Source organism: Drosophila navojoa, chromosome X, assembly GCF_054131105.1.
Source record: "Drosophila navojoa isolate 15081-1374.11 chromosome X, UAZ_NAV_1.0, whole genome shotgun sequence".
Lineage (NCBI taxonomy): Eukaryota > Metazoa > Arthropoda > Insecta > Diptera > Drosophilidae > Drosophila > Drosophila navojoa.
In genome coordinates, this window is record NC_142895.1 from 32412778 (window position 1) to 32439957 (window position 27180).

General features: G+C 41.3%; 1 protein-coding gene and 1 long non-coding RNA gene across 2 annotated transcripts in view; one reads left to right on the forward strand and one right to left on the reverse strand.

Moving 5' to 3' along the window:
- Positions 1-27180, forward strand: part of LOC108658109 (uncharacterized) — a 205544-nt gene that overhangs the window by 91352 nt on the left and 87012 nt on the right. The window lies entirely within an intron of this gene.
- Positions 1171-26063, reverse strand: LOC149090870 (uncharacterized). Its single transcript, XR_016197420.1, has 2 exons — positions 25738-26063; positions 1171-1749 (listed from the first exon to the last, which is right to left on the reverse strand). It is a non-coding gene; the product is annotated as an uncharacterized LOC149090870 (long non-coding RNA).

Sequence of the window (27180 nt, forward strand, 5' to 3'; positions counted from 1 at the left end):
TTTTTCTGTAGTTTTGATTGCTACCAGTTTTTGTTGTTTTAGGAATGTTGGACATTTTCGGTCAAATGGGCTGTATTTGGGGTCGACTTCGGAGTTGCTTATGCAGTTTAGGCAGCACTTCTCGTTGGTGCATGTCTCATTTTCAGTGGTGTGTGTAGTTTGAGAGCAGTTTTTGTATGTATCTTCTGTACTTTTGCAGATCAGTGTTGGATGTCCAAATCGTAGGCATTTTCTGCATCTCAGAGGTAGAGGAATGTACGGGCGAACTCTTGTGCTTTCATATCCAATTTTTATTGCTTTTGGAAGGTTGTGTGTGGCAAATGTAAGTCCCGTTTCAGTCATGCCTTGGTCTTGTTTTTTTAATCTTTTTCGCACTTCGGTTACGCTTTGAAGTTTAAGCTCATCTAGTATTTCTGCTTCCTCCATGTTTCGTAATTTGTTGCAGTAGATTACTCCCTTAGAAAAATTTAGTGTCTTGTGTTCAGTGGCTTCAACTTCGATATCAGCCATATTTTTTATTTTTAGTAATTTCATTGCTTGTAAGGTATTTTTTGTTTTGATTAGTAAGGTGCCGGCGCGAGTTTTTTTGCATAGGTCGACTTCTCCTCCACATGTATAGTCTATTGTTTTTTTAATTAGAAACTGTGATACATTTTCAAAGGATTTGTTGTCTTTTCTCTTAATTACAATGCATTTTGGGTTTGGGTTTTGATATTTGGTGTAGATTGGTTTTGCTGTTGTGTTTATGTCGGGCGGCTTAAGCATTGTTGTTGTTTTTCTCGGGCTTAGGCCCCGCGCTTTGGTTTGTGACTCTTGCACTTGTTGTTTTTTATTTTCGTATTCTGTTATGTGCACTTGTTTGTTTGTCTGATCTAACTGATAAGAGTTTTTTGTAATGCTCTTTGGGCACCGCAGAAATGCAGAAGTAACACGTCTTATCTCGATGAGGGTTTGAGTGAAACTGAGCCAAGGGTATACTTATCGTGATTCAGCTTTCCAAGATTCAATTAGCCAAAAGAATAAAACACATCAGAATATTTTGATTTAAATCGTTATAATTTTGTACTGCATTGTTAGTATTCGTTGTTATTTTGAGCATCGTCCCATTTGGTTCAACTGCCAATAACGGTATGCTCTTCGTCAGGCGGCGACCTCTAGTTTTCGCGGTGACGAGGTCGACGTCGACATTGTAGTAGCAGAGCGGCAATGGCCGCTGTCGCAGCCGAGATATGTTGGGAAGCAGAGGCGTCAATTTGGTGGTAGGGGAGAGGAAGAGGTGCAATGCATTGACTAGTGTTAGCTCCTCCCCCCTTAATTATTTGCGTCCCGCAGATCAGACGACCTTCTGGTCGACCGGAGTAATGTGTTTTGCCTGTGCAGCATAAGGTTCCGTATCACTGGTGATTGTTGCAGACGGTCGGCGGCGTGTGGTTCTGGGTAATAGAACATCAAGACTCGGATTTGCCCTGCGTTTAGCTCTCTTGCTTCATTCCTCGTCGACTCGATAGCCACTTCAATTTAATCCAGTATTATTATGAGAATCAGGTTGAAGTACCCATTCACTCTCCATTTGCTGGCCTGTCTCAACGTCGCTAGTGGTCCGCCATATTTGAAGACGTGAAGAGATCGCGTTGATATTAAGCATATTAATGAAATTAATGGGATGCTGGTGATATGAAATGCGTTAGTAATACAATTTTATTCTTAATACTAACCATTTTTACTTAAGTCCATATGGGATTAAAAAAACTAACATAGTGTAATTTTTATAACTTGAACCCATTGAAAATGGGAAATGGGTATAATGGTTTTGTTAAAATGTATGTAACAGGCAGAAGGAGGCGTGGCGGACCCCACAAAGTACATATATTCTTTATCCTGGCGACGAGCTGAGTCGATTTAACCCTGTTCGTCCGTCCGGCCGTCCGTATGTCCATATGTTTCAACGCGTCGATTTCAGAAGATATAATTTTTTCAATATTTAAGTGTCCGTACATAGCGTGCGCATATCGAGTTTATCACTAAAAATCGATAACTCATCCCGTTATTTCGTTATCGATCAAAAACCTTATCTAAAATCAGTTATCAAATTATATCTCCTACATCTTTCAAGCTAGAGTCCAAATTTAAAATGTATATTAAGGTGCATTTTATAAAATTTCGATTTATGTTTAAATTTACCCTCCACGTTTATATTCACCCCCTCACTCTCGTATTTGTAAAAGGCCTATTTCAAGTACAAGAGACTTCTGCTTTGGAATGCAAATACATTTCAACATTATGATAACGTTCTGAAAGTTTCATTAAGATTGTACGTCCAGAAATTAAATTATTCAACATATAAGCTCTCAATATATTGCCAACACTGCAGCGCAGCCCAAGCGCAGTCGCCAGTGTGTGAGTTTGTGTGCAAATTATTATGGAAATATCATTTGCTTGAAGGGTTCAGGGGATCTCTCTTTCTTACTTGTTATTAATTTTTTTGTGTGTTTCCGTGCGAACGTGGTGATACAGATAAGGACACGAAGTCCTCCGCTTGACATAGTAAAGGAAGTATCATTTATCGAACTTAAGACATGTGAAAAACTTTTTTGCTATGAAATCCGCATCTTCACTTTTTCACGTGTGATTTGTGAAGAACCTTGCCTGATCGCGTCTTTATAGTGACCATTTTGTCCTGTTCGACTATTTCCCTACTGAATCGCTTCTTGTCTTTACTTTTAATCTGCCTATTCTTTAGGAACACGTCTTGTCCAGGATGATAATTAACCGGTGTTGCCCTTTTCCTGTTGTTGTTATCATTCGAGATCTGCTGTTTACGCTGTAACAAACCTCGAATATCCTCATGCTTCTTTTGTTTTACCTCTTACATCTTTTCCAAATCTAGAGTCGGACCACGGTTGAGGAAAATATCCGTGGGTTTCCTCTGTGTAACCGAGTGAATGGAATTATTGTATCTATCGACCGAAATTGCGACAAGTTCATCGACCGTGCAGGTCGGATATTCTTGCCTGAGACAACGGCATATTTCCAAGAATGTGGAATCAAACCTTCCAACTTGGCCATTCACTTCACTCTTGTGTGAAAACGCGTCCTAGACCTCAATACTCAAAACCGTCGGGTAGAGTAAACCTCACTCATTATCGGAAACCATTGTCTTTGGCGCAGTGAAGTAATATAAAACCCTGATCAATTCTTCGCGCAAGTGTACCGCTGATTTCGACTCTATTGGGAATAGTTTGGCATACTTGAAAAATGTATGTATACAATTGAGGTATATTTTACCCTTTAGTATGAAAATGTCTATGTGTTTATTTCACATGGACGAGTCGGAATTGGTGTGGGCTGTAGAAGTGGTTTATTAGGGTACCCATCGTATTTTTGATACTTACAGATCTGACAGGCGGCCGTGAAAGTCCTAATACGACTAGCCATTTTCAAGAAGTATCTTGTTTTCGTCTGTTTCTGTCCTATTCTTGTCTTGAAAAGATTGCATCAGGAATTTTTACCATATCTATAAATATCTATAAATAGGTTATACGTAAGGGGTTGGTGGTGGAGATCTTGATGCAACCAGCACCGTAAAGGTACGAGCGCAAATTGTTCAAAGCCCAAATGATTACGATTCCCTAGGGAATACGTCAGGGGTTGGTGGTGAAGATCTTGATGCAACCAGCACCGTAAAGGTACGAGCGCAAATTGTCCAAAGCCCAAATGATCGGCAGCACTTCTCTTCTATTGGCCTGTCTTTTTCGTATGGAATTTGGGACAGAACCGCTCCCAGCGCATACCTGGACGTATTGGTAGTCAAATGGAGCGCTTGTGAAAATCAGGGAAGGCCAAGTACTGGCGGAAGACGAGAGGAGCCTTTTTAGCTCTTCGAACGCCTTCAAACATGACCCGTCTAGTTCAACGGGAAGTTTCTTCGATCGAGAAGCTTTGACTCCTGCGCCCCACCGCCTATCAAGTTGGTAAGAGGCTTCGCGATTTTTGCATAATCTTAGATAAACTTCCTATAGTAAGAAGTCATATCAAGGAAGCTCTTTAGCTCTTTGACATCAGAAGGTGGTTCTAGTTTCTTAATAGCTTCCACTTTCTTGACATCCGATCTTATGCCATCGGACGCTACGAAGAAGCCAAGAACTCGACCTGAGTAGACAAGAAATGGTTTACTTTCAAATTCACTTCACGAAGCGTTTTGAAAATCTGTCGCAAATGTTCCCAGTGGGTTTCATAGCTATCGCAGAAGACGATTATATCGTCTACATAAACGTAGCATATTTTACCAATGTATGGCCTAAGCACATCGAAAGGCAATCGACTGAATCCATACTTGCCGTTTAAAGTCGAGTATGCTGTCTTTGGCTTCTCAGTTTTTTTCATTAACTCTCTCCTGAAGTCAGGTCAAGAGTTGTGAAATACTTTGCTGCGCCAAGACAAGCCAAAGCCCTACTTCTTCTTTCATATGGGCTAGGTAAGGGTAAATCTTGGTATAAATAGACTCTTGAGTTGTGGTACGAATTTCAGCTCTCACTGCCGTTTTAACTACGCGACCTGGGGCGAGAGGCTGAAAAACGTTCGAGAATTCTTCGAGCAAAAGGTCGAGTACTTTTCTCACTTTTTCTGAATGCGTATCATCGAGTAGAATGTGCACCAATATTGATTTTCTAGCTAACAGTGAAATTCTCACTCCTGGTTCTATTCTGAGAAGATCACGCTTCCTGTCTATAATTGCATTTAACTGCCTCAGACTATCGTCTCCGCTAATTCCGTCAAACGACTTCTAAACCAGGAAGCCCATCAAAAGTGAGGGGGGTACTATTACCCACTGATTCGAAGAATGAGCCAATTAGTTGTTGTTTTATTAAGATACTGGCTGTAGCGGACTGTACTAAATATGGTCTTTCCAAATCACTACACCCTGCGGCTACCCTGGGGCAAATACAATTCTTATTAGCTCCAGTGTCTATTAGAAACTGAAGCCCAGCCCCGTCAGTCTTGCCATACTCTAAGCTAGAGAGGCGTTTGTCATAAAATTTACCTGCCCCTCGTCTTACTGTACCAATTGCTCGCTAGCCTGGTCCGACTTATCCTATTGTGATGAGGACATATTCGACCTCTGAGAGTGTCCTGACTGGTTAGATTCCATTTTCAGGGTGGATGGCCCCGGCTGTACTCCATATCTTGGAGTGAATGGTGGAGGCGAGGCGTTATTATTAGTATACTCCTGTTGTGGCATCGTATACTTGCCATCGCACTATGGGTAAAAAGGATGATAATTAACCGGTGTTGCCCTTTTCCTGTTGTTGTTATCATTCGAGATCTGCTGTTTACGCTGTTACAAACCTCGAATATCCTCATGCTTCTTTTGTTTTACCTCTTACATCTTTTCCAAATCTAGAGTCGGACCACGGTTGAGGAAAATATCCGTGGGTTTCCTCTGTGTAACCGAGTGAATGGAATTATTGTATCTATCGACCGAAATTGCGACAAGTTCATCGACCGTGCAGGTCGGATATTCTTGCCTGAGACAACGGAATATTTTCAAGAATGTGGAATCAAACCTTCCAACTTGGCCATTCACTTCACTCTTGTGTGAAAACGCGTCCTAGACCTCAATACTCAAAACCGTCGGGTAGAGTAAACCTCACTCATTATCGGAAACCATTGTCTTTGGCGCAGTGAAGTAATATAAAACCCTGATCAATTCTTCGCGCAAGTGTACCGCTGATTTCGACTCTATTGGGAATAGTTTGGCATACTTGAAAAATGTATGTATACAATTGAGGTATTTTTTACCCTTTAGTATGAACATCACATGGACGAGTCGGAATTGGTGTGGGCTGTAGACGTGGTTTATTAGGGTACCCATCGTATTTTTGATACTTACAGATCTGACAGGCGGCCGTGAAAGTCCTAATACGACTAGCCATTTTCAAGAAGTATCTTGTTTTCGTCTGTTTCTGTCCTATTCTTGTCTTGAAAAGATTGCATCAGGAATTTTTACCATATCTATAAATATCTATAAATAGGTTATACGTAAGGGGTTGGTGGTGGAGATCTTGATGCAACCAGCACCGTAAAGGTACGAGCGCAAATTGTTCAAAGCCCAAATGATTACGATTCCCTAGGGAATACGTCAGGGGTTGGTGGTGAAGATCTTGATGCAACCAGCACCGTAAAGGTACGAGCGCAAATTGTCCAAAGCCCAAATGATCGGCAGCACTTCTCTTCTATTGGCCTGTCTTTTTCGTATGGAATTTGGGACAGAACCGCTCCCAGCGCATACCTGGACGTATTGGTAGTCAAATGGAGCGCTTGTGAAAATCAGGGAAGGCCAAGTACTGGCGGAAGACGAGAGGAGCCTTTTTAGCTCTTCGAACGCCTTCAAACATGACCCGTCTAGTTCAACGGGAAGTTTCTTCGATCGAGAAGCTTTGACTCCTGCGCCCCACCGCCTATCAAGTTGGTAAGAGGCTTCGCGATTTTTGCATAAACTTCCTATAGTAAGAAGTCATATCAAGGAAGCTCTTTAGCTCTTTGACATCAGAAGGTGGTTCTAGTTTCTTAATAGCTTCCACTTTCTTGACATCCGATCTTATGCCATCGGACGCTACGAAGAAGCCAAGAACTCGACCTGAGTAGACAAGAAATGGTTTACTTTCAAATTCACTTCACGAAGCGTTTTGAAAATCTGTCGCAAATGTTCCCAGTGGGTTTCATAGCTATCGCAGAAGACGATTATATCGTCTACATAAACGTAGCATATTTTACCAATGTATGGCCTAAGCACATCGAAAGGCAATCGACTGAATCCATACTTGCCGTTTAAAGTCGAATATGCTGTCTTTGGCTTCTCAGTTTTTTTCATTAACTCTCTCCTGAAGTCAGGTCAAGAGTTGTGAAATACTTTGCTGCGCCAAGACAAGCCCTACTTCTTCTTTCATATGGGCTAGGTAAGGGTAAATCTTGGTATAAATAGACTCTTGAGTTGTGGTACGAATTTCAGCTCTCACTGCCGTTTTAACTACGCGACCTGGGGCGAGAGGCTGAAAAACGTTCGAGAATTCTTCGAGCAAAAGGTCGAGTACTTTTCTCACTTTTTCTGAATGCGTATCATCGAGTAGAATGTGCACCAATATTGATTTTCTAGCTAACAGTGAAATTCTCACTCCTGGTTCTATTCTGAGAAGATCACGCTTCCTGTCTATAATTGCATTTAACTGCCTCAGACTATCGTCTCCGCTAATTCCGTCAAACGACTTCTAAACCAGGAAGCCCATCAAAAGTGAGGGGGGTACTATTACCCACTGATTCGAAGAATGAGCTAATTAGTTGTTGTTTTATTAAGATACTGGCTGTAGCGGACTGTACTAAATATGGTCTTTCCAAATCACTACACCCTGCGGCTACCCTGGGGCAAATACAATTCTTATTAGCTCCAGTGTCTATTAGAAACTGAAGCCCAGCCCCGTCAGTCTTGCCATACTCTAAGCTAGAGAGGCGTTTGTCATAAAATTTACCTGCCCCTCGTCTTACTGTACCAATTGCTCGCTAGCCTGGTCCGACTTATCCTATTGTGATGAGGACATATTCGACCTCTGAGAGTGTCCTGACTGGTTAGATTCCATTTTCAAGGTGGATGGCCCCGGCTGTACTCCATATCTTGGAGTGAATGGTGGAGGCGAGGCGTTATTATTAGTATACTCCTGTTGTGGCATCGTATACTTGCCATCGCACTATGGGTAAAAAGGATGATAATTAACCGGTGTTGCCCTTTTCCTGTTGTTGTTATCATTCGAGATCTGCTGTTTACGCTGTTACAAACCTCGAATATCCTCATGCTTCTTTTGTTTTACCTCTTACATCTTTTCCAAATCTAGAGTCGGACCACGGTTGAGGAAAATATCCGTGGGTTTCCTCTGTGTAACCGAGTGAATGGAATTATTGTATCTATCGACCGAAATTGCGACAAGTTCATCGACCGTGCAGGTCGGATATTCTTGCCTGAGACAACGGAATATTTTCAAGAATGTGGAATCAAACCTTCCAACTTGGCCATTCACTTCACTCTTGTGTGAAAACGCGTCCTAGACCTCAATACTCAAAACCGTCGGGTAGAGTAAACCTCACTCATTATCGGAAACCATTGTCTTTGGCGCAGTGAAGTAATATAAAACCCTGATCAATTCTTCGCGCAAGTGTACCGCTGATTTCGACTCTATTGGGAATAGTTTGGCATACTTGAAAAATGTATGTATACAATTGAGGTATATTTTACCCTTTAGTATGAAAATGTCTATGTGTTTATTTCACATGGACGAGTCGGAATTGGTGTGGGCTGTAGAAGTGGTTTATTAGGGTACCCATCGTATTTTTGATACTTACAGATCTGACAGGCGGCCGTGAAAGTCCTAATACGACTAGCCATTTTCAAGAAGTATCTTGTTTTCGTCTGTTTCTGTCCTATTCTTGTCTTGAAAAGATTGCATCAGGAATTTTTACCATATCTATAAATATCTATAAATAGGTTATACGTAAGGGGTTGGTGGTGGAGATCTTGATGCAACCAGCACCGTAAAGGTACGAGCGCAAATTGTTCAAAGCCCAAATGATTACGATTCCCTAGGGAATACGTCAGGGGTTGGTGGTGAAGATCTTGATGCAACCAGCACCGTAAAGGTACGAGCGCAAATTGTCCAAAGCCCAAATGATCGGCAGCACTTCTCTTCTATTGGCCTGTCTTTTTCGTATGGAATTTGGGACAGAACCGCTCCCAGCGCATACCTGGACGTATTGGTAGTCAAATGGAGCGCTTGTGAAAATCAGGGAAGGCCAAGTACTGGCGGAAGACGAGAGGAGCCTTTTTAGCTCTTCGAACGCCTTCAAACATGACCCGTCTAGTTCAACGGGAAGTTTCTTCGATCGAGAAGCTTTGACTCCTGCGCCCCACCGCCTATCAAGTTGGTAAGAGGCTTCGCGATTTTTGCATAATCTTAGATAAACTTCCTATAGTAAGAAGTCATATCAAGGAAGCTCTTTAGCTCTTTGACATCAGAAGGTGGTTCTAGTTTCTTAATAGCTTCCACTTTCTTGACATCCGATCTTATGCCATCGGACGCTACGAAGAAGCCAAGAACTCGACCTGAGTAGACAAGAAATGGTTTACTTTCAAATTCACTTCACGAAGCGTTTTGAAAATCTGTCGCAAATGTTCCCAGTGGGTTTCAAAGCTATCGCAGAAGACGATTATGTCGTCTACATAAACGTAGCATATTTTACCAATGTATGGCCTAAGCACATCGAAAGGCAATCGACTGAATCCATACTTGCCGTTTAAAGTCGAGTATGCTGTCTTTGGCTTCTCAGTTTTTTTCATTAACTCTCTCCTGAAGTCAGGTCAAGAGTTGTGAAATACTTTGCTGCGCCAAGACAAGCCAAAGCCCTACTTCTTCTTTCATATGGGCTAGGTAAGGGTAAATCTTGGTATAAATAGACTCTTGAGTTGTGGTACGAATTTCAGCTCTCACTGCCGTTTTAACTACGCGACCTGGGGCGAGAGGCTGAAAAACGTTCGAGAATTCTTCGAGCAAAAGGTCGAGTACTTTTCTCACTTTTTCTGAATGCGTATCATCGAGTAGAATGTGCACCAATATTGATTTTCTAGCTAACAGTGAAATTCTCACTCCTGGTTCTATTCTGAGAAGATCACGCTTCCTGTCTATAATTGCATTTAACTGCCTCAGACTATCGTCCCCGCTAATTCCGTCAAACGACTTCTAAACCAGGAAGCCCATCAAAAGTGAGGGGGGTACTATTACCCACTGATTCGAAGAATGAGCCAATTAGTTGTTGTTTTATTAAGATACTGGCTGTAGCGGACTGTACTAAATATGGTCTTTCCAAATCACTACACCCTGCGGCTACCCTGGGGCAAATACAATTCTTATTAGCTCCAGTGTCTATTAGAAACTGAAGCCCAGCCCCGTCAGTCTTGCCATACTCTAAGCTAGAGAGGCGTTTGTCATAAAATTTACCTGCCCCTCGTCTTACTGTACCAATTGCTCGCTAGCCTGGTCCGACTTATCCTATTGTGATGAGGACATATTCGACCTCTGAGAGTGTCCTGACTGGTTAGATTCCATTTTCAGGGTGGATGGCCCCGGCTGTACTCCATATCTTGGAGTGAATGGTGGAGGCGAGGCGTTATTATTAGTATACTCCTGTTGTGGCATCGTATACTTGCCATCGCACTATGGGTAAAAAGGATGATAATTAACCGGTGTTGCCCTTTTCCTGTTGTTGTTATCATTCGAGATCTGCTGTTTACGCTGTTACAAACCTCGAATATCCTCATGCTTCTTTTGTTTTACCTCTTACATCTTTTCCAAATCTAGAGTCGGACCACGGTTGAGGAAAATATCCGTGGGTTTCCTCTGTGTAACCGAGTGAATGGAATTATTGTATCTATCGACCGAAATTGCGACAAGTTCATCGACCGTGCAGGTCGGATATTCTTGCCTGAGACAACGGAATATTTTCAAGAATGTGGAATCAAACCTTCCAACTTGGCCATTCACTTCACTCTTGTGTGAAAACGCGTCCTAGACCTCAATACTCAAAACCGTCGGGTAGAGTAAACCTCACTCATTATCGGAAACCATTGTCTTTGGCGCAGTGAAGTAATATAAAACCCTGATCAATTCTTCGCGCAAGTGTACCGCTGATTTCGACTCTATTGGGAATAGTTTGGCATACTTGAAAAATGTATGTATACAATTGAGGTATTTTTTACCCTTTAGTATGAACATCACATGGACGAGTCGGAATTGGTGTGGGCTGTAGACGTGGTTTATTAGGGTACCCATCGTATTTTTGATACTTACAGATCTGACAGGCGGCCGTGAAAGTCCTAATACGACTAGCCATTTTCAAGAAGTATCTTGTTTTCGTCTGTTTCTGTCCTATTCTTGTCTTGAAAAGATTGCATCAGGAATTTTTACCATATCTATAAATATCTATAAATAGGTTATACGTAAGGGGTTGGTGGTGGAGATCTTGATGCAACCAGCACCGTAAAGGTACGAGCGCAAATTGTTCAAAGCCCAAATGATTACGATTCCCTAGGGAATACGTCAGGGGTTGGTGGTGAAGATCTTGATGCAACCAGCACCGTAAAGGTACGAGCGCAAATTGTCCAAAGCCCAAATGATCGGCAGCACTTCTCTTCTATTGGCCTGTCTTTTTCGTATGGAATTTGGGACAGAACCGCTCCCAGCGCATACCTGGACGTATTGGTAGTCAAATGGAGCGCTTGTGAAAATCAGGGAAGGCCAAGTACTGGCGGAAGACGAGAGGAGCCTTTTTAGCTCTTCGAACGCCTTCAAACATGACCCGTCTAGTTCAACGGGAAGTTTCTTCGATCGAGAAGCTTTGACTCCTGCGCCCCACCGCCTATCAAGTTGGTAAGAGGCTTCGCGATTTTTGCATAAACTTCCTATAGTAAGAAGTCATATCAAGGAAGCTCTTTAGCTCTTTGACATCAGAAGGTGGTTCTAGTTTCTTAATAGCTTCCACTTTCTTGACATCCGATCTTATGCCATCGGACGCTACGAAGAAGCCAAGAACTCGACCTGAGTAGACAAGAAATGGTTTACTTTCAAATTCACTTCACGAAGCGTTTTGAAAATCTGTCGCAAATGTTCCCAGTGGGTTTCATAGCTATCGCAGAAGACGATTATATCGTCTACATAAACGTAGCATATTTTACCAATGTATGGCCTAAGCACATCGAAAGGCAATCGACTGAATCCATACTTGCCGTTTAAAGTCGAGTATGCTGTCTTTGGCTTCTCAGTTTTTTTCATTAACTCTCTCCTGAAGTCAGGTCAAGAGTTGTGAAATACTTTGCTGCGCCAAGACAAGCCAAAGCCCTACTTCTTCTTTCATATGGGCTAGGTAAGGGTAAATCTTGGTATAAATAGACTCTTGAGTTGTGGTACGAATTTCAGCTCTCACTGCCGTTTTAACTACGCGACCTGGGGCGAGAGGCTGAAAAACGTTCGAGAATTCTTCGAGCAAAAGGTCGAGTACTTTTCTCACTTTTTCTGAATGCGTATCATCGAGTAGAATGTGCACCAATATTGATTTTCTAGCTAACAGTGAAATTCTCACTCCTGGTTCTATTCTGAGAAGATCACGCTTCCTGTCTATAATTGCATTTAACTGCCTCAGACTATCGTCTCCGCTAATTCCGTCAAACGACTTCTAAACCAGGAAGCCCATCAAAAGTGAGGGGGGTACTATTACCCACTGATTCGAAGAATGAGCCAATTAGTTGTTGTTTTATTAAGATACTGGCTGTAGCGGACTGTACTAAATATGGTCTTTCCAAATCACTACACCCTGCGGCTACCCTGGGGCAAATACAATTCTTATTAGCTCCAGTGTCTATTAGAAACTGAAGCCCAGCCCCGTCAGTCTTGCCATACTCTAAGCTAGAGAGGCGTTTGTCATAAAATTTACCTGCCCCTCGTCTTACTGTACCAATTGCTCGCTAGCCTGGTCCGACTTATCCTATTGTGATGAGGACATATTCGACCTCTGAGAGTGTCCTGACTGGTTAGATTCCATTTTCAGGGTGGATGGCCCCGGCTGTACTCCATATCTTGGAGTGAATGGTGGAGGCGAGGCGTTATTATTAGTATACTCCTGTTGTGGCATCGTATACTTGCCATCGCACTATGGGTAAAAAGGATGATAATTAACCGGTGTTGCCCTTTTCCTGTTGTTGTTATCATTCGAGATCTGCTGTTTACGCTGTTACAAACCTCGAATATCCTCATGCTTCTTTTGTTTTACCTCTTACATCTTTTCCAAATCTAGAGTCGGACCACGGTTGAGGAAAATATCCGTGGGTTTCCTCTGTGTAACCGAGTGAATGGAATTATTGTATCTATCGACCGAAATTGCGACAAGTTCATCGACCGTGCAGGTCGGATATTCTTGCCTGAGACAACGGAATATTTTCAAGAATGTGGAATCAAACCTTCCAACTTGGCCATTCACTTCACTCTTGTGTGAAAACGCGTCCTAGACCTCAATACTCAAAACCGTCGGGTAGAGTAAACCTCACTCATTATCGGAAACCATTGTCTTTGGCGCAGTGAAGTAATATAAAACCCTGATCAATTCTTCGCGCAAGTGTACCGCTGATTTCGACTCTATTGGGAATAGTTTGGCATACTTGAAAAATGTATGTATACAATTGAGGTATTTTTTACCCTTTAGTATGAAAATGTCTATGTGTTTATTTCACATGGACAAGTCGGAATAGGTGTGGGCTGTAGAAGTGGTTTATTAGGGTACCCATCGTATTTTTGATACTTACAGATCTGACAGGCGGCCGTGAAAGTCCTAATACGACTAGCCATTTTCAAGAAGTATCTTGTTTTCGTCTGTTTCTGTCCTATTCTTGTCTTGAAAAGATTGCATCAGGAATTTTTACCATATCTATAAATATCTATAAATAGGTTATACGTAAGGGGTTGGTGGTGGAGATCTTGATGCAACCAGCACCGTAAAGGTACGAGCGCAAATTGTTCAAAGCCCAAATGATTACGATTCCCTAGGGAATACGTCAGGGGTTGGTGGTGAAGATCTTGATGCAACCAGCACCGTAAAGGTACGAGCGCAAATTGTCCAAAGCCCAAATGATCGGCAGCACTTCTCTTCTATTGGCCTGTCTTTTTCGTATGGAATTTGGGACAGAACCGCTCCCAGCGCATACCTGGACGTATTGGTAGTCAAATGGAGCGCTTGTGAAAATCAGGGAAGGCCAAGTACTGGCGGAAGACGAGAGGAGCCTTTTTAGCTCTTCGAACGCCTTCAAACATGACCCGTCTAGTTCAACGGGAAGTTTCTTCGATCGAGAAGCTTTGACTCCTGCGCCCCACCGCCTATCAAGTTGGTAAGAGGCTTCGCGATTTTTGCATAATCTTAGATAAACTTCCTATAGTAAGAAGTCATATCAAGGAAGCTCTTTAGCTCTTTGACATCAGAAGGTGGTTCTAGTTTCTTAATAGCTTCCACTTTCTTGACATCCGATCTTATGCCATCGGACGCTACGAAGAAGCCAAGAACTCGACCTGAGTAGACAAGAAATGGTTTACTTTCAAATTCACTTCACGAAGCGTTTTGAAAATCTGTCGCAAATGTTCCCAGTGGGTTTCAAAGCTATCGCAGAAGACGATTATGTCGTCTACATAAACGTAGCATATTTTACCAATGTATGGCCTAAGCACATCGAAAGGCAATCGACTGAATCCATACTTGCCGTTTAAAGTCGAGTATGCTGTCTTTGGCTTCTCAGTTTTTTTCATTAACTCTCTCCTGAAGTCAGGTCAAGAGTTGTGAAATACTTTGCTGCGCCAAGACAAGCCAAAGCCCTACTTCTTCTTTCATATGGGCTAGGTAAGGGTAAATCTTGGTATAAATAGACTCTTGAGTTGTGGTACGAATTTCAGCTCTCACTGCCGTTTTAACTACGCGACCTGGGGCGAGAGGCTGAAAAACGTTCGAGAATTCTTCGAGCAAAAGGTCGAGTACTTTTCTCACTTTTTCTGAATGCGTATCATCGAGTAGAATGTGCACCAATATTGATTTTCTAGCTAACAGTGAAATTCTCACTCCTGGTTCTATTCTGAGAAGATCACGCTTCCTGTCTATAATTGCATTTAACTGCCTCAGACTATCGTCTCCGCTAATTCCGTCAAACGACTTCTAAACCAGGAAGCCCATCAAAAGTGAGGGGGGTACTATTACCCACTGATTCGAAGAATGAGCCAATTAGTTGTTGTTTTATTAAGATACTGGCTGTAGCGGACTGTACTAAATATGGTCTTTCCAAATCACTACACCCTGCGGCTACCCTGGGGCAAATACAATTCTTATTAGCTCCAGTGTCTATTAGAAACTGAAGCCCAGCCCCGTCAGTCTTGCCATACTCTAAGCTAGAGAGACGTTTGTCATAAAATTTACCTGCCCCTCGTCCTACTGTACCAATTGCTCGCTAGCCTGGTCCGACTTATCCTATTGTGATGAGGACATATTCGACCTCTGAGAGTGTCCTGACTGGTTAGATTCCATTTTCAGGGTAGATCGCCCCGGCTGTACTCCATATCTTGGAGTGAATGGTGGAGGCGAGGCGTTATTATTAGTATACTCCTGTTGTGGCATCGTATACTTGCCATCGCACTATGGGTAAAAAGGATGATAATTAACCGGTGTTGCCCTTTTCCTGTTGTTGTTATCATTCGAGATCTGCTGTTTACGCTGTTACAAACCTCGAATATCCTCATGCTTCTTTTGTTTTACCTCTTACATCTTTTCCAAATCTAGAGTCGGACCACGGTTGAGGAAAATATCCGTGGGTTTCCTCTGTGTAACCGAGTGAATGGAATTAGTGTATCTATCGACCGAAATTGCGACAAGTTCATCGACCGTGCAGGTCGGATATTCTTGCCTGAGACAACGGAATATTTTCAAGAATGTGGAATCAAACCTTCCAACTTGGCCATTCACTTCACTCTTGTGTGAAAACGCGTCCTAGACCTCAATACTCAAAACCGTCGGGTAGAGTAAACCTCACTCATTATCGGAAACCATTGTCTTTGGCGCAGTGAAGTAATATAAAACCCTGATCAATTCTTCGCGCAAGTGTACCGCTGATTTCGACTCTATTGGGAATAGTTTGGCATACTTGAAAAATGTATGTATACAATTGAGGTATTTTTTACCCTTTAGTATGAAAATGTCTATGTGTTTATTTCACATGGACGAGTCGGAATCGTATTTTTGATACTTACAGATCTGACAGGCGGCCGTGGAAGTCCTAATACGACTAGCCATTTTCAAGAAGTATCTTGTTTTCGTCTGTTTCTGTCCTATTCTTGTCTTGAAAAGATTGCATCAGGAATTTTTACCATGTCTATAAATATCTATAAATAGCTTATACGTAAGGGGTTGGTGGTGGAGATCTTGATGCAACCAGCACCATAAAGGTACGAGCGCAAATTGTTCAAAGCCCAAATGATTACGATTCCCTAGGGAATACGTCAGGGGTTGGTGGTGAAGATCTTGATGCAACCAGCACCGTAAAGGTACGAGCGCAAATTGTCCAAAGCCCAAATGATCGGCAGCACTTCTCTTCTATTGGCCTGTCTTTTTCGTATGGAATTTGGGACAGAACCGCTCCCAGCGCATACCTGGACGTATTGGTAGTCAAATGGAGCGCTTGTGAAAATCAGGGAAGGCCAAGTACTGGCGGAAGACGAGAGGAGCCTTTTTAGCTCTTCGAACGCCTTCAAACATGACCCGTCTAGTTCAACGGGAAGTTTCTTCGATCGAGAAGCTTTGACTCCTGCGCCCCACCGCCTATCAAGTTGGTAAGAGGCTTCGCGATTTTTGCATAATCTTAGATAAACTTCCTATAGTAAGAAGTCATATCAAGGAAGCTCTTTAGCTCTTTGACATCAGAAGGTGGTTCTAGTTTCTTAATAGCTTCCACTTTCTTGACATCCGATCTTATGCCATCGGACGCTACGAAGAAGCCAAGAATTCGACCTGAGTAGACAAGAAATGGTTTACTTTCAAATTCACTTCACGAAGCGTTTTGAAAATCTGTCGCAAATGTTCCCAGTGGGTTTCATAGCTATCGCTGAAGACGATTATATCGTCTACATAAACGTAGCATATTTTACCAATGTATGGCCTAAGCACATCGAAAGGCAATCGACTGAATCCATACTTGCCGTTTAAAGTCGAGTATGCTGTCTTTGGCTTCTCAGTTTTTTTCATTAACTCTCTCCTGAAGTCAGGTCAAGAGTTGTGAAATACTTTGCTGCGCCAAGACAAGCCAAAGCCCTACTTCTTCTTTCATATGGGCTAGGTAAGGGTAAATCTTGGTATAAATAGACTCTTGAGTTGTGGTACGAATTTCAGCTCTCACTGCCGTTTTAACTACGCGACCTGGGGCGAGAGGCTGAAAAACGTTCGAGAATTCTTCGAGCAAAAGGTCGAGTACTTTTCTCACTTTTTCTGAATGCGTATCATCGAGTAGAATGTGCACCAATATTGATTTTCTAGCTAACAGTGAAATTCTCACTCCTGGTTCTATTCTGAGAAGATCACGCTTCCTGTCTATAATTGCATTTAACTGCCTCAGACTATCGTCTCCGCTAATTCCGTCAAACGACTTCTAAACCAGGAAGCCCATCAAAAGTGAGGGGGGTACTATTACCCACTGATTCGAAGAATGAGCCAGTTAGTTGTTGTTTTATTAAGATACTGGCTGTAGCGGACTGTACTAAATATGGTCTTTCCAAATCACTACACCCTGCGGCTACCCTGGGGCAAATACAATTCTTATTAGCTCCAGTGTCTATTAGAAACTGAAGCCCAGCCCCGTCAGTCTTGCCATACTCTAAGCTAGAGAGACGTTTGTCATAAAATTTACCTGCCCCTCGTCCTACTGTACCAATTGCTCGCTAGCCTGGTCCGACTTATCCTATTGTGATGAGGACATATTCGACCTCTGAGAGTGTCCTGACTGATTAGATTCCATTTTCAGGGTAGATCGCCCCGACTGTACTCCATATCTTGGAGTGAATGGTGGAGGCGAGGCGTTATTATTAGTATACTCCTGTTGTGGCATCGTATACTTGCCATCGCACTATGGGTAAAAAGGATGATAATTAACCGGTGTTGCCCTTTTCCTGTTGTTGTTATCATTCGAGATCTGCTGTTTACGCTGTTACAAACCTCGAATATCCTCATGCTTCTTTTGTTTTACCTCTTACATCTTTTCCAAATCTAGAGTCGGACCACGGTTGAGGAAAATATCCGTGGGTTTCCTCTGTGTAACCGAGTGAATGGAATTATTGTATCTATCGACCGAAATTGCGACAAGTTCATCGACCGTGCAGGTCGGATATTCTTGCCTGAGACAACGGAATATTTTCAAGAATGTGGAATCAAACCTTCCAACTTGGCCATTCACTTCACTCTTGTGTGAAAACGCGTCCTAGACCTCAATACTCAAAACCGTCGGGTAGAGTAAACCTCACTCATTATCGGAAACCATTGTCTTTGGCGCAGTGAAGTAATATAAAACCCTGATCAATTCTTCGCGCAAGTGTACCGCTGATTTCGACTCTATTGGGAATAGTTTGGCATACTTGAAAAATGTATGTATACAATTGAGGTATTTTTTACCCTTTAGTATGAAAATGTCTATGTGTTTATTTCACATGGACGAGTCGGAATAGGTGTGGGCTGTAGAAGTGGTTTATTAGGGTACCCATCGTATTTTTGATACTTACAGATCTGACAGGCGGCCGTGAAAGTCCTAATACGACTAGCCATTTTCAAGAAGTATCTTGTTTTCGTCTGTTTCTGTCCTATTCTTGTCTTGAAAAGATTGCATCAGGAATTTTTACCATATCTATAAATAGGTTATACGTAAGGGGTTGGTGGTGGAGATCTTGATGCAACCAGCACCGTAAAGGTACGAGCGCAAATTGTTCAAAGCCCAAATGATTACGATTCCCTAGGGAATACGTCAGGGGTTGGTGGTGAAGATCTTGATGCAACCAGCACCGTAAAGGTACGAGCGCAAATTGTCCAAAGCCCAAATGATCGGCAGCACTTCTCTTCTATTGGCCTGTCTTTTTCGTATGGAATTTGGGACAGAACCGCTCCCAGCGCATACCTGGACGTATTGGTAGTCAAATGGATCGCTTGTGAAAATCAGGGAAGGCCAAGTACTGGCGGAAGACGAGAGGAGCCTTTTTAGCTCTTCGAACGCCTTCAAACATGACCCGTCTAGTTCAACGGGAAGTTTCTTCGATCGAGAAGCTTTGACTCCTGCGCCCCACCGCCTATCAAGTTGGTAAGAGGCTTCGCGATTTTTGCATAATCTTAGATAAACTTCCTATAGTAAGAAGTCATATCAAGGAAGCTCTTTAGCTCTTTGACATCAGAAGGTGGTTCTAGTTTCTTAATAGCTTCCACTTTCTTGACATCCGATCTTATGCCATCGGACGCTACGAAGAAGCCAAGAACTCGACCTGAGTAGACAAGAAATGGTTTACTTTCAAATTCACTTCACGAAGCGTTTTGAAAATCTGTCGCAAATGTTCCCAGTGGGTTTCATAGCTATCGCAGAAGACGATTATATCGTCTACATAAACGTAGCATATTTTACCAATGTATGGCCTAAGCACATCGAAAGGCAATCGACTGAATCCATACTTGCCGTTTAAAGTCGAGTATGCTGTCTTTGGCTTCTCAGTTTTTTTCATTAACTCTCTCCTGAAGTCAGGTCAAGAGTTGTGAAATACTTTGCTGCGCCAAGACAAGCCAAAGCCCTACTTCTTCTTTCATATGGGCTAGGTAAGGGTAAATCTTGGTATAAATAGACTCTTGAGTTGTGGTACGAATTTCAGCTCTCACTACCGTTTTAACTACGCGACCTGGGGCGAGAGGCTGAAAAACGTTCGAGAATTCTTCGAGCAAAAGGTCGAGTACTTTTCTCACTTTTTCTGAATGCGTATCATCGAGTAGAATGTGCACCAATATTGATTTTCTAGCTAACAGTGAAATTCTCACTCCTGGTTCTATTCTGAGAAGATCACGCTTCCTGTCTATAATTGCATTTAACTGCCTCAGACTATCGTCTCCGCTAATTCCGTCAAACGACTTCTAAACCAGGAAGCCCATCAAAAGTGAGGGGGGTACTATTACCCACTGATTCGAAGAATGAGCCAATTAGTTGTTGTTTTATTAAGATACTGGCTGTAGCGGACTGTACTAAATATGGTCTTTCCAAATCACTACACCCTGCGGCTACCCTGGGGCAAATACAATTCTTATTAGCTCCAGTGTCTATTAGAAACTGAAGCACAGCCCCGTCAGTCTTGCCATACTCTAAGCTAGAGAGGCGTTTGTCATAAAATTTACCTGCCCCTCGTCTTACTGTACCAATTGCTCGCTAGCCTGGTCCGACTTATCCTATTGTGATGAGGACATATTCGACCTCTGAGAGTGTCCTGACTGGTTAGATTCCATTTTCAGGGTGGATGGCCCCGGCTGTACTCCATATCTTGGAGTGAATGGTGGAGGCGAGGCGTTATTATTAGTATACTCCTGTTGTGGCATCGTATACTTGCCATCGCACTATGGGTAAAAAGGATGATAATTAACCGGTGTTGCCCTTTTCCTGTTGTTGTTATCATTCGAGATCTGCTGTTTACGCTGTTACAAACCTCGAATATCCTCATGCTTCTTTTGTTTTACCTCTTACATCTTTTCCAAATCTAGAGTCGGACCACGGTTGAGGAAAATATCCGTGGGTTTCCTCTGTGTAACCGAGTGAATGGAATTATTGTATCTATCGACCGAAATTGCGACAAGTTCATCGACCGTGCAGGTCGGATATTCTTGCCTGAGACAACGGAATATTTTCAAGAATGTGGAATCAAACCTTCCAACTTGGCCATTCACTTCACTCTTGTGTGAAAACGCGTCCTAGACCTCAATACTCAAAACCGTCGGGTAGAGTAAACCTCACTCATTATCGGAAACCATTGTCTTTGGCGCAGTGAAGTAATATAAAACCCTGATCAATTCTTCGCGCAAGTGTACCGCTGATTTCGACTCTATTGGGAATAGTTTGGCATACTTGAAAAATGTATGTATACAATTGAGGTATTTTTTACCCTTTAGTATGAAAATGTCTATGTGTTTATTTCACATGGACGAGTCGGAATTGGTGTGGGCTGTAGAAGTGGTTTATTAGGGTACCCATCGTATTTTTGATACTTACAGATCTGACAGGCGGCCGTGGAAGTCCTAATACGACTAGCCATTTTCAAGAAGTATCTTGTTTTCGTCTGTTTCTGTCCTATTCTTGTCTTGAAAAGATTGCATCAGGAATTTTTACCATGTCTATAAATATCTATAAATAGCTTATACGTAAGGGGTTGGTGGTGGAGATCTTGATGCAACCAGCACCGTAAAGGTACGAGCGCAAATTGTTCAAAGCCCAAATGATTACGATTCCCTAGGGAATACGTCAGGGGTTGGTGGTGAAGATCTTGATGCAACCAGCACCGTAAAGGTACGAGCGCAAATTGTCCAAAGCCCAAATGATCGGCAGCACTTCTCTTCTATTGGCCTGTCTTTTTCGTATGGAATTTGGGACAGAACCGCTCCCAGCGCATACCTGGACGTATTGGTAGTCAAATGGAGCGCTTGTGAAAATCAGGGAAGGCCAAGTACTGGCGGAAGACGAGAGGAGCCTTTTTAGCTCTTCGAACGCCTTCAAACATGACCCGTCTAGTTCAACGGGAAGTTTCTTCGATCGAGAAGCTTTGACTCCTGCGCCCCACCGCCTATCAAGTTGGTAAGAGGCTTCGCGATTTTTGCATAAACTTCCTATAGTAAGAAGTCATATCAAGGAAGCTCTTTAGCTCTTTGACATCAGAAGGTGGTTCTAGTTTCTTAATAGCTTCCACTTTCTTGACATCCGATCTTATGCCATCGGAAGCTACGAAGAAGCCAAGAATTCGACCTGAGTAGACAAGAAATGGTTTACTTTCAAATTCACTTCACGAAGCGTTTTGAAAATCTGTCGCAAATGTTCCCAGTGGGTTTCATAGCTATCGCTGAAGACGATTATATCGTCTACATAAACGTAGCATATTTTACCAATGTATGGCCTAAGCACATCGAAAGGCAATCGACTGAATCCATACTTGCCGTTTAAAGTCGAGTATGCTGTCTTTGGCTTCTCAGTTTTTTTCATTAACTCTCTCCTGAAGTCAGGTCAAGAGTTGTGAAATACTTTGCTGCGCCAAGACAAGCCAAAGCCCTACTTCTTCTTTCATATGGGCTAGGTAAGGGTAAATCTTGGTATAAATAGACTCTTGAGTTGTGGTACGAATTTCAGCTCTCACTGCCGTTTTAACTACGCGACCTGGGGCGAGAGGCTGAAAAACGTTCGAGAATTCTTCGAGCAAAAGGTCGAGTACTTTTCTCACTTTTTCTGAATGCGTATCATCGAGTAGAATGTGCACCAATATTGATTTTCTAGCTAACAGTGAAATTCTCACTCCTGGTTCTATTCTGAGAAGATCACGCTTCCTGTCTATAATTGCATTTAACTGCCTCAGACTATCGTCTCCGCTAATTCCGTCAAACGACTTCTAAACCAGGAAGCCCATCAAAAGTGAGGGGGGTACTATTACCCACTGATTCGAAGAATGAGCCAATTAGTTGTTGTTTTATTAAGATACTGGCTGTAGCGGACTGTACTAAATATGGTCTTTCCAAATCACTACACCCTGCGGCTACCCTGGGGCAAATACAATTCTTATTAGCTCCAGTGTCTATTAGAAACTGAAGCACAGCCCCGTCAGTCTTGCCATACTCTAAGCTAGAGAGGCGTTTGTCATAAAATTTACCTGCCCCTCGTCTTACTGTACCAATTGCTCGCTAGCCTGGTCCGACTTATCCTATTGTGATGAGGACATATTCGACCTCTGAGAGTGTCCTGACTGGTTAGATTCCCTTTTCAGGGTGGATCGCCCCGGCTGTACTCCATATCTTGGAGTGAATGGTGGAAGCGAGGCGTTATTATTAGTATACTCCTGTTGTGGCATCGTATACTTGCAATCGCACTATGGGTAAAAAGTCGATTTTTTTGGCATTTATTCAAAAAAAAATTTTGTTTACAATTTAAAATTTTCTTTTATTTATTGAATATATATACTTCAACTAGATTGAAAAGTATTTTTTTTTTAATTTAGGGATTACCATTAAAATTTTACACACACTCAAAGTCACCTGTTGCATAGTTGCATTTGATATATAAAAAGCGCGGGAAATTTTGTTCAACTTGCAATTAATTTAAAGCTTTTGTGTAAACATAAACAAAGAAAGTGTATAATGGAAAACGTACCTAATGGTATGTACAATAAGTTATTGCTATTACTTTTTGATTGTAATTGTGTTATTGTCCAGTTGTCCAGTGTGTTGTCTATGTGTATTTTTAGCTAAAAATTAACAAATGTACTTGTGTTCCGTGGAGTATTACTTTTGTGCAGCACACCACTTCACAGAGGTTTGATATAACAGTTGTTGTGCATTATGTCCAGGTTCGGAATCTATTAACCTCGTTTGCTCCTTTTTTTTTCCTTTTGGACAAAAAATTAGTTTTTGCAGTTAAAAACGAGCTTTGTCGTGCAGAGCTTGTTGAGGTATGGACCAACAACAACCGCCAAGAATGCGCGGTAAAAAACTTTATTATTTAAAAAATTAACAATAATATTAGCGAAAATATTAATAATCTAATTGATAAAAGAGTAAAGCAATTTGTAGAGTATATAAAGAAGCATCTGCCAAAGTGCAACCGGAATTTGGAAAGGTTTAAAATGCATCATGCTAGGTGGCTTGAAGGCAGGGTGATAATTGATTGTGAAGGTACTTTGGAAAGTACTTCGGTACTTCGGAAATTTTTAGAACTTCTTCTATGAATTTGCAATATGGAGTTAGCCCTCTGCATGCTTGGATTCGATTCCTTGAGTTTGTATTGAAAATATCGTACAGAATCGAAATTAAAAAATGGCGTGTTAAAGATGTCGACAAACAAAAGGTATCATTGCGTAAACAAGAAATTAAGCGGAGGCTGTGGGATGAAATGGGTCTTCATGTGGATAAACCCAGGCCTAATGGAAGTGGAAATATCAATGATGTTCACAAAATTTTGGTGCATGGATACCAAATTATGGGCACTTGCATAATTCATGATGGCATATTAGGAGAAAACGCGTCTGAAGCCCGGAACAAGCTGTATAGAAATGATAGAAAAACTCACGCCAGGAAATGTAGCCGATTAGAGAATTCAACTGATATATTTAATAGGGCTTTAGACTCATCTGATCCACTTCTCTCTTCACTCAGTTTAAAAGAACGCGAAAAGAAAAACAAGAAAAAAAAAATAAGTTATTGAACTTTTGGAAGATCCCAATTTTCAATTACCAGCAACATTTGAAGGCTTAATGGAGCCAACCTTAGTTAAAGAAGAAAATGAAGACGAAAATGAGGATGAAAGTGAAGACCAAAACATAGATGATAAAAATTTAGAGTTAAATTTTGAATTAGATGAAGAATATGAAGACTATTCAGTTTAAAATTATATCGCATATATTTTATATATCCCTAAGTTTCTTCAAATATTAATATTTGCTTGCAGTTGAATGAAATATAATAAAAATATAATTTAAAGTTGCTAAAAGTGTACAAAAAAGTTATTAAAAATAATTTGAGCCCACATGTAATGATTTTTAATTTAATATTATATGTAAAAGGGGCGGAAAATTCGAATGCCACGCCCAATTGTAAAAAAAAAATCCGAATTTTCTTTTTAATATTAATAATATATTCCTAAAATTTCAAGTTCCTAGCTCTTCATTTACAATTGATGCCAAAAAAATCGACTTTTTACCCATAGTGCATCGTTAGAATTCAACAGACGTCGCGAAGAGCAGAATGCCAAATGGTTCTGTACCGGACCCACCGAGCGTAGATTTCCAGGAAAAACATTCGAAGATACAAACGCGGGGCAAGCCCTCATACAAACATTTTGCAACTCATTACACAATGAGTATGCTCCGGGTAGATCTTTCTGCCTATGTAACATAAGGAATCTAGGTAGGTCGCCATTTAAGCCACCTATGAAGACATCTAGCGATTTCTTTTTGCTAATATCTATTAAAGCAGATGATACCTCCGCTGAGTACGAGCCATTCGTCAGTTTTCCCATTATCAAGGATAAATGGCCATTGACTCTATTGAAGGAGACATCGACACTTGTCGTGCCTTGAAACATCTTTCCCAACTGGAAATCTAACATATTCAAATCACGCTTGTCAGCATAATGCAGAGCTAATACGTGTTTCATCTCCGGCCAGTTGTCATCAGGTACCCCGTAAGAAGTAAGGGCAATGTTTTCAGGGCCCCCTACCTTCTGCCTGATGTACGTTTTTATCGCCCTATACTGAGATTTGTCTCAAATAGCTCGTAATCGGTCAAGATGCTATCGGCCCTATTAGCCTAAGACTCAAACTCGGAGACATTTCCTTCATAAATCTGCAAATCTTTCACGAATTCGGGTATTTGACTACACTCTGCAAAATCGAAGACATTGCGGGGACGAGTTAAGGGTCGCGGGTCTTCAACCGTAGGATTGCGAGACTAGCGTTCCTTAGTAAGGTCACCTTCCAACGAATTGATTTTAACAAGAGCCTCTTTCAATTCTTCCTTTTTCGCGGCATTTAGATTCGTTAACAACGATAAGGTTGCCTCAAATCTTCCTATGGACTCCCTCATTTCGGACGATTCTCGCTCGGACACAGACATTTTCTTTCTTTTTTTTTTTCTTTTTTTTGAGTTTTTACTTCTTTAAAAAAAAAGCGAAAATAAAGACAATAAAAAAAAACAGTAGATCAAAAATATAAGCTTCAAGCAAACGGTCTTCCACAGATGTTAAATAAATATATTTTATATGCTTTTTATTTAAATTCCTTTTTATTAATTTTTAAAATAGCCAACTACGGAGCGCAATGTATCACTTACCCAGAATAAATGTTAATTGTGTGTGCGAATGAGTATGCTGACTTCTTTAATCTAAACTAAATGTAAATTTGTGTTCTCAATGTACGTGCATTAGTGTGCCTATGAGTATGCTGACTTCTTTAATCTGTCAGAGATTTAAACTTGAATTAATAAAATACTAAATAAATGTTGCAAATTCGCACTTAACGGGAGGTCCTTATTATTCTTTTTAGCCTGTTACAGCCAACTGAAGTAAGAACTACACCACGAACTGTTGGGCAGCCGAACGCAATATTTGTATTTTGTTTGTTGATTGTTGATTGTAAGGCCTTTCCAACGGAACGCAGTGCATAACCACACTGCTCTATTCACACGTAACGCACTTGCACTCACACACGCACAATGAGTGAAATTTCTTTTTTGTCTCATTGTGTATTATCGAGTTTATTAATCCTATTATATTATCGTATCGTATTTAATTAATTATTACTAATACTCTTTTTTATTACATTTATTTTTATTATTTTGGCTTGCGCGAGTTATGGTATCTAGTCCCTTCGGCAAATGGCCTTTTTTTTTTTGTTTTAAGTTGATTAGCTCTGTTTTTATTCGACTTGTCGACTGACTGTCAAAAATAGAACTGACTGCAAGCTCTGCTTTTGCATCTCTTGCCTCTGTCGTTTCGTTGCCTGCGTTGCTGCTGCCAGGATTTCAAGAACGGTTCATATTCCAATTCCTGGTAGTTTTTCTGTCAGTGTCGCCGCTGCAAAATAGTCAAGTTCTTGCTTACAAGGCAAGACGCGTCTACTATTGGGGGGCACATCGAGGGGTGCCTAGACGTAACACGCGCAATACCGACGAAGAAGATTTAAGAAAAAAAAAGTTCTTCGAAACTTCCGTCTCATTGCATATTATTTAATCATATTACAATTATAATTTCAAATTACCTCAATTTTTCATTTATTTATATTTTATTTTTAGTCACTTATATTTGATCGTTTTGCGCGCAACAACTGAACGAATTTCACTCATTATTTAATTTTGTATTTTTTATTTAAGGAATACTCGTGGCACTATATTTATATTTTTTTATCCCCACAATTTTATAATCAAAGTGGTCTCTACTCGGGCGCCAGTTAAGTTTATTAGTCTATATCACTTTTTTAAATTAAAAAATTTTTTTTTTTTTTAATTTTATTGCATCTTTTGTCTTAAACTCTATAGCGCATTTATAAGTGTACCTTAACTAATGAAGTGGCTAAATGCCTTTTTTGCTATAAATCTATTGTTGCTTCTGAGATCCAAGGGGTGCAATATTTTCAACCTTCTGTTGATCATATTGGTAGCTAAATTGGCTGCAGGCTGGTTTGGGTGGGCTGATATTCTATCCGCGTACCTTTTGCTGTGTCAGCCAATTAGCTCGGTAATTGTCGGCATCTTGAGGTCGGTGTGCAGGGTTTTGTGTCTGACAAACCATTCGGCTCTGGTCCATGCCCTTAAGGCTTT